The 11,609-nt window shown below is 44.6% G+C and overlaps 1 long non-coding RNA gene across 1 annotated transcript in view; it reads left to right on the top strand.

Annotated features, from left to right (window-relative positions):
- The first annotated feature begins 453 nt into the window (after positions 1 to 453).
- The window catches only part of LOC310666249, a 69,090-nt gene continuing 57,934 nt past the window's right edge, over positions 454 to 11,609 (top strand). The window contains exons 1-2 of the long non-coding RNA XR_014505806.1: positions 454 to 569; positions 4,276 to 5,282. This is a non-coding gene — a long non-coding RNA (uncharacterized lncRNA). The remainder of the gene's footprint in view (positions 570 to 4,275; positions 5,283 to 11,609) is intronic.

Raw genomic sequence — 11,609 nt, 5'->3', positions numbered from 1 at the left:
AATTTGCTGCCAAGGAGTGTGGTGGAGTCTCCTTCTTTGGAGGTCTTTAAGCAGAGGCTTGACAACCATATGTCAGGAGTGCTCTGATGGTGTTTCCTGCTTGGCAGGGGGTTGGACTCGATGGCCCTTGTGGTCTCTTCCAACTCTATGATTCTATGATTCTATGAAAGCAATCAATTCTGATAGATAAATGAGTAAATTAACCGCCAATGTTTGTCTGGGCTGTTTATGGAGTCCCATTGTCTGGAAGCCTTTGATCTCCTGCCTCTTGCTAAACAGCTGCAGGGTGTGACCTCCGCAGCACCTGCCAATTAGCCGTAACATGATAATTAACGACAACACAAGTTGGGCTCCACGTTCTCTCTTGGCGAGTCACTGGGTCTACAGCAGCAGGTAAAAATGTCTGTGTAAGGCTGAGAGGAATCCCATTTGCACATGCAATCATCTCTGCCTCGTGGCCACAAGACCGTTGCAGGAAACTGCATAAATTCTCTGCCCCTTCACCTTGCTCCTCTGTTCTGGTCTGTGTGTCCTGCTCTCCTCTCCTCCTTTTCTCTCCACTGAGCAGGGTAAGTGTGATCTTTCCTCTACTCTTAATTGCTCTTCTGCGCCAGGCAGACTGTTGAATGCAGGCGTGGAGCCGCCCAAATGATATTTCTGCTCCATTTGACTTTGTAATGTCTGTCTGGAGTTGCAATGAGAGCCACAATCAGATGGGTCTGCTTCCTTATGCACACTCATGCCTTAGACAGAGGTTCCTTCCTCTGAGAGTAGCCCCAAGGCAAATGAGCTTGTCCAACCGATTATGCATTGGTAGTGGCAAAAAGTTCTTGTAAACCGAATTGAGTTTTTATGATAATGGATTGTATATAAACCCTGGAAAATATATAAGATAGATAAGTCAATAGGGTGAGTTTGGTGTAAGGGCTGGATGCTGCAAAATGATCTTGGGGATGGGTGGTGATGGAATAAGTTTTCTCCCTGGCCTTGGCGTCTTCAGGCATTAAAAATGGCATCTCCTCTTTCATCTACATAGCCTGAGTTTTGCTTCTTGGTCACATAGGTGTGTGACAGAATGTTGATAGTTCTCTCTCTCTCTCTCTCTCTCTCTCGTTCATGCTTGCCCTCCAGCATATAATATATTTAACCCAACCAATGGAATTATATTAATATATTTCTTCATGATTTAGGGTGTTATCCATCAAGCAATTCTCAGGGTAGATTTGAAATACAGTCGTACCTCTGTTCTCGAACAGAACCCAAGTGTGGCTTCTGATTGGCTGCAGGAGCATCCTGCAGCCAATCGGAAGCCGCGGAAGCCACGCTGGACGTTCAGTTTCTGAAAATCGTTCAAAAACTGGAACACTCCCTTCTGGGTTTCAATTGTTTGGGAGCCAATTTGTTTGGGAGCCAAGGCGTTCAAGGCTCTCTCTATTTGTTAGGAAGACTGAAGAGCCTCTTTCTGTTCTTCCCTTGGGAAATATTAATATAGAGACAGATTGGTCCAGTTTTCTAAGCTATTGCTTGTTTACTGCTTAGACTTGATTTTTAAGCCCCTTTGTGGGAATAAATGCTGAGTTTATTAGAACAGCGTCCAGGTTCTTGACTTACAAGTTGATGTTCCTTCTATGAAATACACGAGAGATTGTAAAGAAAAAGACTATGTCTATATTTGTCTGCTTATCTATACTGCTTATTGTGGTCCATGGTGATATATTTTCCTGTGACTTTGCATTGTGCTATTATATCACCATCCTCTGCATTGTCTGTTGCAGCGCTTCAGGGTTTCAGACAGGTAGTCTCTCCTGGCCCTTCCTGGACATGAGAGGGGTTGACCCTAGGACCTTCTGCATGCAAGACAGATCCTCTACCACTGAGCTGTGGCCCTTCCCCACTTAATGGCAGATGGGTTTTGTGGGTTGGGAAAGAGTTGATGGAGGATATTAGGGGCGGAAACCCCATTAAGGTGCAGAGAGAGAACTTTAAATTAAAATAATATAGGAATTTGCCACCATGTGGTGGATAGCTCCTAGCTTAGAAGATCTTTAATCATTCTACAGTGGCACCTTGGTTCCCAAACTTAATCTGTTCCGGAGGTCCGCTCCAAAACCAAAGCATTCCAAAACCAGGGCGCACATTTCCATAGAAAGTAATGCAAAATGGATTAAGCCATTCCAGACTTTTATAAACAACCCCCGAAACAGCAATTTAACATGAATTTTACTATCTAACGAAACCATTGATCTTTTAATGAAAGCAATGAACAATGTACTGCAGTCACACAATCCATCGGTAGCTGAAATGGGTTCCACACAGTCACAAAAACAACAGAAAAGAGAGCCACAAAAATGCAAAATAAATAGCAAAAACAGACAGACCTCAGCATAACACTCAAATCGGAAGTGTGGCATTCGAATCGGAAGCTTAACATTCAAAATGGAGCACGTTCAGCTTCTGAAAAAAGTTTGCAAACTGGAACACTTCTGGGTTTGCAGTGTTTGGCTTCCAAGTTGTTTGAGTACCAAGGCGTTTGAGAACCAGGGGACCACTGTACAGTGGTACCTCGGGTTACATACGCTTCAAGTTACAGACTCTGCTAACCCAGAAATAGTACCTCAGGTTAACAACTTTGCTTCAGGATGAGAACAAAAATTGTGCAGCGGCGGCGCAGCGGCAGCAGGAGGCCCCATTAGCTAAAGTGGTGCTTCAGGTTAAGAACAGTTTCAGGTTAAGAACTGACCTCCGGAATGAATTAAGTACTTAACCCGAGGTACCACTGTACTTTCTTCCCACTGTCTTTCAAAGGACAGCTAAGGGTGCAGGGTTGTGGATGTACCTGGTTTGGAGAAATTGGAGAGTTATTCATGCTTTCTGAGAATCTCCAAATCATTAAGCCATGGGTAGGCAAACTAAGGCCACAAATCTCCAGCTTCAGTGCTTGCCTGGGTCAGCAAAACAGGATATAGGACGAGTGGGCATTTTGCATTCCTTTGCAGGGTTTGACACCCATTCCCAGAACAATAGAACAATGGGTTTCAGCATCTGAACTGTCATGCCGGTGATGCACATGGCTTTGTTCAACTTCTTCCACTTCGCAGAGGCAGGGGGTGTACACACCAACCCTACAGGGAAGCGAATATATGCAGATATGGAGGAAAAGTGGAAATCCACACAGGAAGAGAGGGAAAGGAAGAAGTGTGCTGCAATGGTTGGAGCATTGCCCAAAGCTGAGAGGAGGACTGAGCTGGAATCTTCATAAGAACATAAAACTGCGGCTAGGATTCTGCTAGGACAAAGATGGAAGAGTACAGAAATACCAACTAAGGAAGAATGGCAAAGAAAACTGATGGAATACGCTGAAATAGCAAAATTAATGGAAAGGCTTTGAGATAAAGACAATAGAGATTTTAAGAAAGACTGGGAACCATTTATGTTATATATCTACAGAATCAATGTAAAGAAATGGACTCACTTTCAGGGTTTGATTTGCAATTAACAAAACAAATCTAGAAATAGAAATATGATGTTAGAATGATAAGAGAATAATAATTATTTTTAAAATCTTAAAGGATAAGAAATAACCAATAAGCAGGGAGAGATAATTCATAAAAAAAAAAAAAACAGAAAAGGAAGTTGAGGGAAGTCACTGGGGGGTTGGGGACCTGTTGTTGTTTAGTCGTTTAGTCGTGTCCGCCTCTTCGCGACCCCCTGGACCAGAGCACACCAGGCACTCCTGTCTTCCACTGCCTCCCGCAGTTTGGTCAAACTCATGCTAGGAACTTCAAGAACACTGTCCCACCATCTCGTCCTCTGTCGTCCCCTTCTCCTTGTGCCCTCCATCTTTCCCAACATCAGGGTCTTTCCCAGGGAGTCTTCTCTTCTCATGAGGTGGCCAAAGTCTTGGAGCCTCAGCTTCAGGATCTGTCCTTCCAGTGAGCACTCAGGGCTGATTTCCTTCAAAATGGAGAGGTTGGATCTTCTTGCAGTCCATGGGACTCTCAAGAGTCTCCTCCAGCACCATTCTCCTCCACTACCATTCTGGTAGTTTCTAACTACCAGAAACTGGTAGTTAGAATCATTATTGCCTCAAAGCATGTAGCTCAAGGGAACCACTTGAAGCATCCATTGCGTTGAGCTATTTCAATTGCTTTTGTTTGATTTGCTCATTGCAAATAGCTAGAAGTCCACCCGTTTTAATAATAAGTCTGATTTGCAATGGGCATAATTCCAATTGCAACTGTATGTTCTGACCGTCTCCTGTTTTCTCTCTCCCAGGTTGCCTGTTGTTGAACCACCAGCCCCCCAAGATGTATTGCTACGAGCAGCAGTGTAAGCAGCCATGCCTACCGCCCCCTATTTGCCAACAGAATACTGGCATCAAAGGCACGAAAGGGCACAGACCTCAGAGCCGGCAGCCATACATCCCACCATGCTCTCCCCAGTGGCAAGATTCCTGCACACCTGGGTACCTCCAGTCCCCTTACGCTCCACAGAGCCCCCAGAGCTATGCACCAGAATACATACAGCCATGCTCTCCCCAGTCGCAGTCATGCTATGAACCTCAAAGCACCCAGTCTTGCTCTCCGCAGACCTATGGCGCACCATGCATCCCAGTCTGCTGCCCACAGGGCCAGAAGTGTGTGCCACCTCAATGCTATCCGCCACAGCAGAAATCGCTCAGCTCTTCACAGTACACCCAGCAGACCTGCTGCTCCCCGTGCAAATCGGCCACTTTTAGCTGCCAGCAGTCATGTGCCGCCCAAACCACACAGCAGTGCACTCCGAAAGGCAGTGGGCAGTGGGTTTCCCAGCAGAGCACAATCCAGTGTTCGCCGGCATGTGCAACGAAAGGAGATTGGCTGTGCGCGACCAAAGGAGGCCAACAGTGTGCGAGTCAACAGTGCATCACCAAAGGAGGCCCCTGTAGCCAACAATGTTCAAGTCAGTCTTCTTTCACAAAGGGAAGCTCTGGCTATGCAAGCAAGGGCCAGCAACAGTGGTCAAGTGGTATGACGAAGGGAGGGCCGGTCTACTCCACAAAGACCAGCCAGAAGTATTCAAGAAAGGGAGGCCAATCCTTTGGGCCACAGCAGTGCAAAACCCAGGTGAAAATATCAAGCAAGGGTCAGAAATATTGTTCCGCTGGTAAGTGGCCCTTTTAAAGCAAGGCAAGCTGGGAACATCTGCAGCCAAAGGTGGAACAACATGTTACTATGCACATGGATAAGGGCTTCTTCTTCGCATGACCCATTATTTGCCTGTGGAACTCAACACCACAGGATGTGGCTTCAGGGTTGTTGTTGCTTTTAAATAGATGAGTATTTTGATAAATACTCATGATATTACAATAGGCCGAAAGCAACATAAAGTTTATCGTTAAATGTATCGTTCCGAAACTTTACAAAAATGTCAATTTTCACATAAACCTGTTAGGCTGGTTTATATGTATTGTTTTCTAATAAGTTAGTTTAATCATAGTTACTATAGTCCAGATTTGGATACAGTAGGAGATATAGGCTTCCCCAGTTTTTAGCTATCTTAATCTTAGCAGCAGATTAAACACTGCTTCTGACTGGCTTTGGTGGTTTTGAAAAGGGATTTGACAAAGTCTTAGATAGCTTTAAAAGGGAATTAAGCAGATTAATGGCCACATCTTCGTCTCTGTTAGCCATGGTAGTCAAACTGAGCTTTTATGTCAAAAGGCCTGTTACCTTTCATTATCACATGCAGGAGATAACAGAGGGGTGACTTGCTGCTTTCACAACTGGCTTGTGATGTTCCCAGTGGCACTTCTCTCCTCTTATACATACTGTGTCAAGTGGACCTGTGTTAGGAGGGAAATATGAATTATTCCATTGGGCCATGACAGGTTAGCTCATCATCTAAACCAATAATGGGGGATTTGTGGTCCTCCAGATATTGTTGAACTACAATGTTCATGTAGGGAACAGATTGACAGTTTTGGTTTCACTGTCCAATGGATGTTTCACCAATGGGAATGTGGATTCCACCATAATAATAATCTATTTATTTATACCCTACCTATCTGACACCTTGGAGAGCTGATGCCAGCCAGTGTAAGCAATACTGGCCTATATGGACCAATAGTCTGACTTGATATAACACGGCTTTCTGAAAGGAGGTTAGAAGATGGAAGGCTGTTCTAGGCCTCAGGAGTTGTTAAAAGTGGGATACAGACTAGCAGAAATGGGTTATGGGGTAAAGAAGAAATGTGAAGAGTAAGAAATTGAGAGCTGGTAATGTCTAGATGTTTTGTATGATGAGATAAGGCATGAATTCAGAGCTTAAAGAAGAATTCTCACCTCCTTTTTTGACGTTCATGTTCTGGAAAATATAAGAACGTAAAGACATCCCTCTTGTATGAGAATAAATGCCCATTTAGTCCAGCATCCTCTCTCCACACTGGCAAAGTAGATTATGGTTACCAGGTTTTTTCCAATGAATCCGGGGACACTTTTTTTTTAAGCTGAGTCGCAACAGGGAGTCAGTAGTGGGGATGGTGAGGCAAAAGACCCCAAGCCTAAACCCACCTGCATATTGTATAAAGGTGCAAAGCCCTTCTTTCTCACCCTGTGAAACATAAATGTACAGAGTTATTTAAAAATTGGGCAACAGCGCGCCACCCGCCCGTGACTCCCAAGCCTTCCCTGATCTCCTTCCCCCTTCCCCCTTCCCCCTTTGTTTTAACAGATCAGGGGAGGCCTGGGAGTCACGGGCGGGCAGCCGTTGCCCAGGAGGGGCCAGCCTGGTAGTGCAGTTGGCTCTGGCTGGCTTCAGGAGCTCCTTGCTGTTGTGGCACAGGAAAAATGGTGGGTGCCACGGCAGTGAGCAGCTCCTGAAGCCAGCCAGAGCCAACTGCGCTACCAGGCTGGCTCCAGGCTGCTAAGGCTGACCCTGCCACATTTCCCAGGGACAGATTTGGAAATCTGGGGATATTCCAGGAACGGAATTTGTCCAGGGACAGATCTGCAAATCCAGGGACTGTCCCCAGGAACCGGAGACATCTGGTAACCCTAAAGTAGATGCTCCACTGGGAAGCACCTGAGCGAGACTCTGCTGCATCAAAAGGCCAGAGGCTTGTCTACACTTTTTTAAAAAAAATAGTTTTTATTATGTTTTACAATTTTATATTCATCACATTCATCATAATCACAAATAACGAGGGGGGAGAAATCCCAATCTCTCCCCCCCCCCCGTGACTTCCTTCAACTTCCTTTTCTGGTTCTTTAAATGTTTGTTTCTCCTGCTTCTTTTATTTTACCTTAATATTGTAGTCGTTAAATTAAGGAATGGTAAATTCTTATCATTTTTGTACCATATTTCCCCCCCCCAAAATTACATCTTACACTTTGTTATTTTCCAGTTCTTACATCTTAGCGTCTGTGTTTGTTTTTGTTAATTGTAAGTGTTTACGCAAAGTCCGCTTCTTTACAGTGTTTTTGTAAATACAACATAAACGGTTCCCAGTCTTTTTTTAAAGTCTCCACAGTGGAATCTTGGGTTGTGGACGTAATCCGTGATGGAGACACATCCATGATGGAGACACAAACCCGCAGTGTTTGTAACCTGCAGCGCCGTGTCTGCGCACGTGCATGTGACGTTAACATATACAGTGTTGCCCCGCAAGACGAATGCCTCGCAAGACGGAAAACCCGCTAGACGAAAGGGTTTTCCGTTTTTCAATGCGCTTCGCAGGACGAATTTCTCTATGGGCTTGCTTCGCAAGATGAAAATGTCTTGCGATTCTTGAGATTTTTTTCCGCTCCCCACCCCCTTTTTCTAAGGCACTAAGCTGCTAATAGCCTTTTAGCAGCTAATCCGCTAATCTCTTAAGCCTTTAATAGCCGTTAATAGCCCTTAAACCGCTAATAGCGCTAATCCGCTAATAGGGTTGCTTCGCAAGACGGAAAAACCGCTAGACGAAGAGACTCGCGGAACAAATTAATTTCGTCTTGCGAGGCACCACTGTATGAGAGAGTGCTGGAGGGGAAATAGTTAAATAGGTTGCACAGACAGGACCCAGGGGGATGGAGTCAGTGGGTTTATAAAACCAGTTCTGGGAGGAGTTCTGAGAGGAGTTCGTTGGGAGTTGTGGGTGGGCAGTTGGTTGGGTTTCATGGGTTGGCTGGTTGGGAAAGGCAGTTGGTAATAGAGAGACAGTTAGGGCCGTGGGTCCTTGAGTGTGGGGAGGTAGAAGAGATAGAGAGAGGAACATAAGACTAAGAAAGTAAAGAGGAACACTGTTTGGAATGCTGTAAAAGTTTTGTTTGTGTCTGAAATAAAACACACTCTTCTTTATGAATTGAAAAGCTGACTGAGACTGAAGGGATTTTACCAGGGAGGACCTGGTTGGTGGCAGCGGATTAGTGGGGTACGGGTCAATAGTCCATGAGACGACCGGGGGCTCCGTACGAATGCCACAGTGCATGACGTGATTTGGCACTTCTGCGCATGCGCGAGTGGGAAACCCAGAAGTAACCCTTTCCGGTACTTCCGGGTTTCCCGCGGTCCACAACCTGAAAACACGTAACCCAAAGTGTTTGTAACCCGAGGTACCACTGTATTGTCCTTGTCTCTGTGTCTACACTCATCCTGTGGTCAAGCTGTCACTTTTGAGAAACCACAAGAATGAGACGAGCGATGCAGCTTGGGTTCCCATCTTCAGGCTCTTGAAGTCAACCAAAGTCAAGAGAGCAGGACACATATTCTTGGGTGGGAGAAGGAGAGAGGACCTCTCCTTGCTGTAACTTGCTGCTACATCAATGGGTTTCCTTTGGCTAGGATATCTGGGTGGTAGACAGCTGCCCATCACACTGCAGAATGTTATTATGTGAATGCTGCTGGTCTGGTCTGGGTTGGGTTGGGTTGGGTTGGGATGGGATGGAAGGTCAAAGGCAGCCAACCAGCTGATAAATAACTGATAAAAGAGGAAACTGATACAACACTATATTTTATCAGCTACTTTAAAATAAGGCTGCATTTTAAATTGCATTTTAACCAGTATTTTAAATTGAATAAAATGTATTATTATTATTATTATTATTATTATTATTATTATTATTATTATTTTCTGTCAAGACGCACATGAGGGGTTCATTTTGATAACATTTGTGTAAGGGAAAAGTGCATTCCTGTTTTGACTTTTACATTTCCTGTTTGTGTCTCACCTTCCCGTACTACTTTGTGCACTAACAATGTCCAAACCAGTGTTAAAGTTAATTTTATTCAAAGCCCATTGTTGTTATTTTTAAGTCCCTTCAGAATGTAATGTTGGCAAAGAGTCTCAGCAGCAGTTTCATGGTTGTTGTTGTTACCACCACTATCACTGTGATGCATCCCATCTTTCCAAGGTTATTTTTTATCTTTTTTATTATAAAAAAACAAGAACAGCTAAAATGTAAAAAATATCCTATTTGTTTTAATTCAGACTACAGGACCCTTTCCAATTACGGACCACACGTCTTTTCCCTATTGGTGTGTTTTATTATTATTAAAATTCAATTAAAAAATCTGAAAAATGAAAAAGTAGAACATCTTGGCCATTATTATCATTATTACTATTTTCTGTATGCATTTCTTTGGTTGTTCAAAAGAGTTCACTGCTCTGCTTCCCTACTCATTTAATTACCTACGGGCAGATCAATGCTATTTATTTGACAAGGTCAAGCCCATGATATTCTTTCAAGGACTCTGAGGTTAGCTGAATTCTGGATCACATTTTAAGTGGGAAAATTGACTCCCTCAGAGAACAGGCTCAAGGTAATTGCAAGCAAGATACATTTGGCCACCTCCATCGTTCTGCCCGGACACTGAGGTCCAGATCTGAGGGCCTTCTGGCGGCTCCCTTGCTGCGAGAAGCCAAGTTACAGGGAACCAGGCAGAGGGCCTTCTTGGTAGTGGCACCCGCCCTGTGGAACGCCCTCCCACCAGATGTCAAAGAGAAAAATAACTACCAAACTTTTAGAAGACATCTAAAGGCAGCCCTCTTTAGGGAAGCTTTTAATGTTTAATAGGTTATTGTATTTTAGTGTTTTGTTGGAAGCCGCCCAGAGTGGCAGGGCAAACAAACAAACAAACAAACAAGACCCAGGCACTGACTGCGGAAGTGTGAACCCGTGCCTAGAAAGTATGGGATAGAAGATAAGTGTGTATATTACATTATATTCTTATAAAATCCACTGGAACACACCCATTTTTATTTTTGCTATTAAGTTGATTGCATCTCTTTCTACTTATCTGTGTGTAAGAGCATTTGTAGCTGTGATTCGAGTCGTCTGTTTGGTAAGAGATGAATCAGAAGTTCATTGCTGTCTTTCTTAAATGATGGCTCTTAAATGATGGTTGTCATCACTGCTTTATTGTGGCAGGAACACTCTTTGATATTTTCATCTGATCTACTTTTTTAACACGGGTTATGTACTTAAATAAAAAGAGGGCTGTATATCTGCTATTAAATGTTGTCTCACACACAACGCCTGCCTCCTAGGAAATATTTTGCCAGATATTGTTTTATATAATAATAGCTGGACTGATTTTTCTGGAACATCACCATATCACATTACTTCCCTTCTGGCAATTCCTGTTTTCTATTCAATCTTTATTTACAGCAAACACCCATCTGAAAGGAGGACAAAATACATAAATGCCCTTTTTGCTGCTTAGGCTCATTGGGTCTGCGAGAAAGGAAATTAGCTGGAAGGTGAAGGTTGATAATTTTGGCAAAATTACTCTTTACTGGAATGCCAACCGGCTTAAGATGTCTGCTAATCCAGCCCAGCTTTATTTTCTAATGGGAAACAGCCTTGGGGAAATATCTCTCCCAAACAGGAGTTTTTACAGGAGGGATTGGGTAGGTCATGATGAGGCGAATATTATCTTTTGTTGGAGAAAACATGAAGCTGTTATGGCAATGCCAGGATCATGAATCCAATGAACCAGAACATGGAACAGGGGCTAGAAATAAGGAAGGTGTGTTAGTAAATCACTCCACCAAGGCTACATTTTGTGATTAGTGGAAATCACACGGTCTGTCTGAGAGAAAGCGTGAGAACAGGATATAGTCCTTTCTGTATGTATTATGTGATGTTGTCAGGGGTTCAGGAGCAGAGGCACAGGAGAGGGAGGAAATGGAGAGCGAGGGGGAGGAGTCCGAAGGAAATGTCAGCGATGACAGCAATCCGAGTTCTCTGAGTCTTTCCAGTGACTCGGAGGATTCACAGAAAGGGGCCCCCATAGTCAGGGCAAGAGGAGTGCCCAAGGAGACACCTCGGGAAGAAGGGGCCAGAGGGGACTCAGAGAGCAGCAGCTGGAAATCAGGACCAGCGTCCCCCCCAGAGTGCAGTAGGGGGGAGGAGTCCCAGGCATCGGGATCAGGTGGCGCGCGGGCAGCGGGAGAACATGAGGCAGGAGTGACCACACCCCCGTCAGGGAGCGAGGAAACGGTTGTCAGGAAAGTTAAACGCGCGCGCGCGCCAACTTCAAATGTACAGGAGGGCGGCACGGGGGGCAGCCCGGGTAGGGAGCCAAGTCCTAAAGCCCGCCGAAGAGAGTGGGAGGAGTCAGAGGGGTCAACGTCTGCGTCGGAAGAG

This window comes from Podarcis tiliguerta, assembly GCF_965153285.1.
Source record: "Podarcis tiliguerta genome assembly, chromosome: 16".
Classification (NCBI taxonomy): Eukaryota; Metazoa; Chordata; class Lepidosauria; order Squamata; family Lacertidae; genus Podarcis; species Podarcis tiliguerta.
Note: the sequence above shows the minus strand (reverse complement) of the source record. Positions and strands in the feature narration are given on the sequence as shown.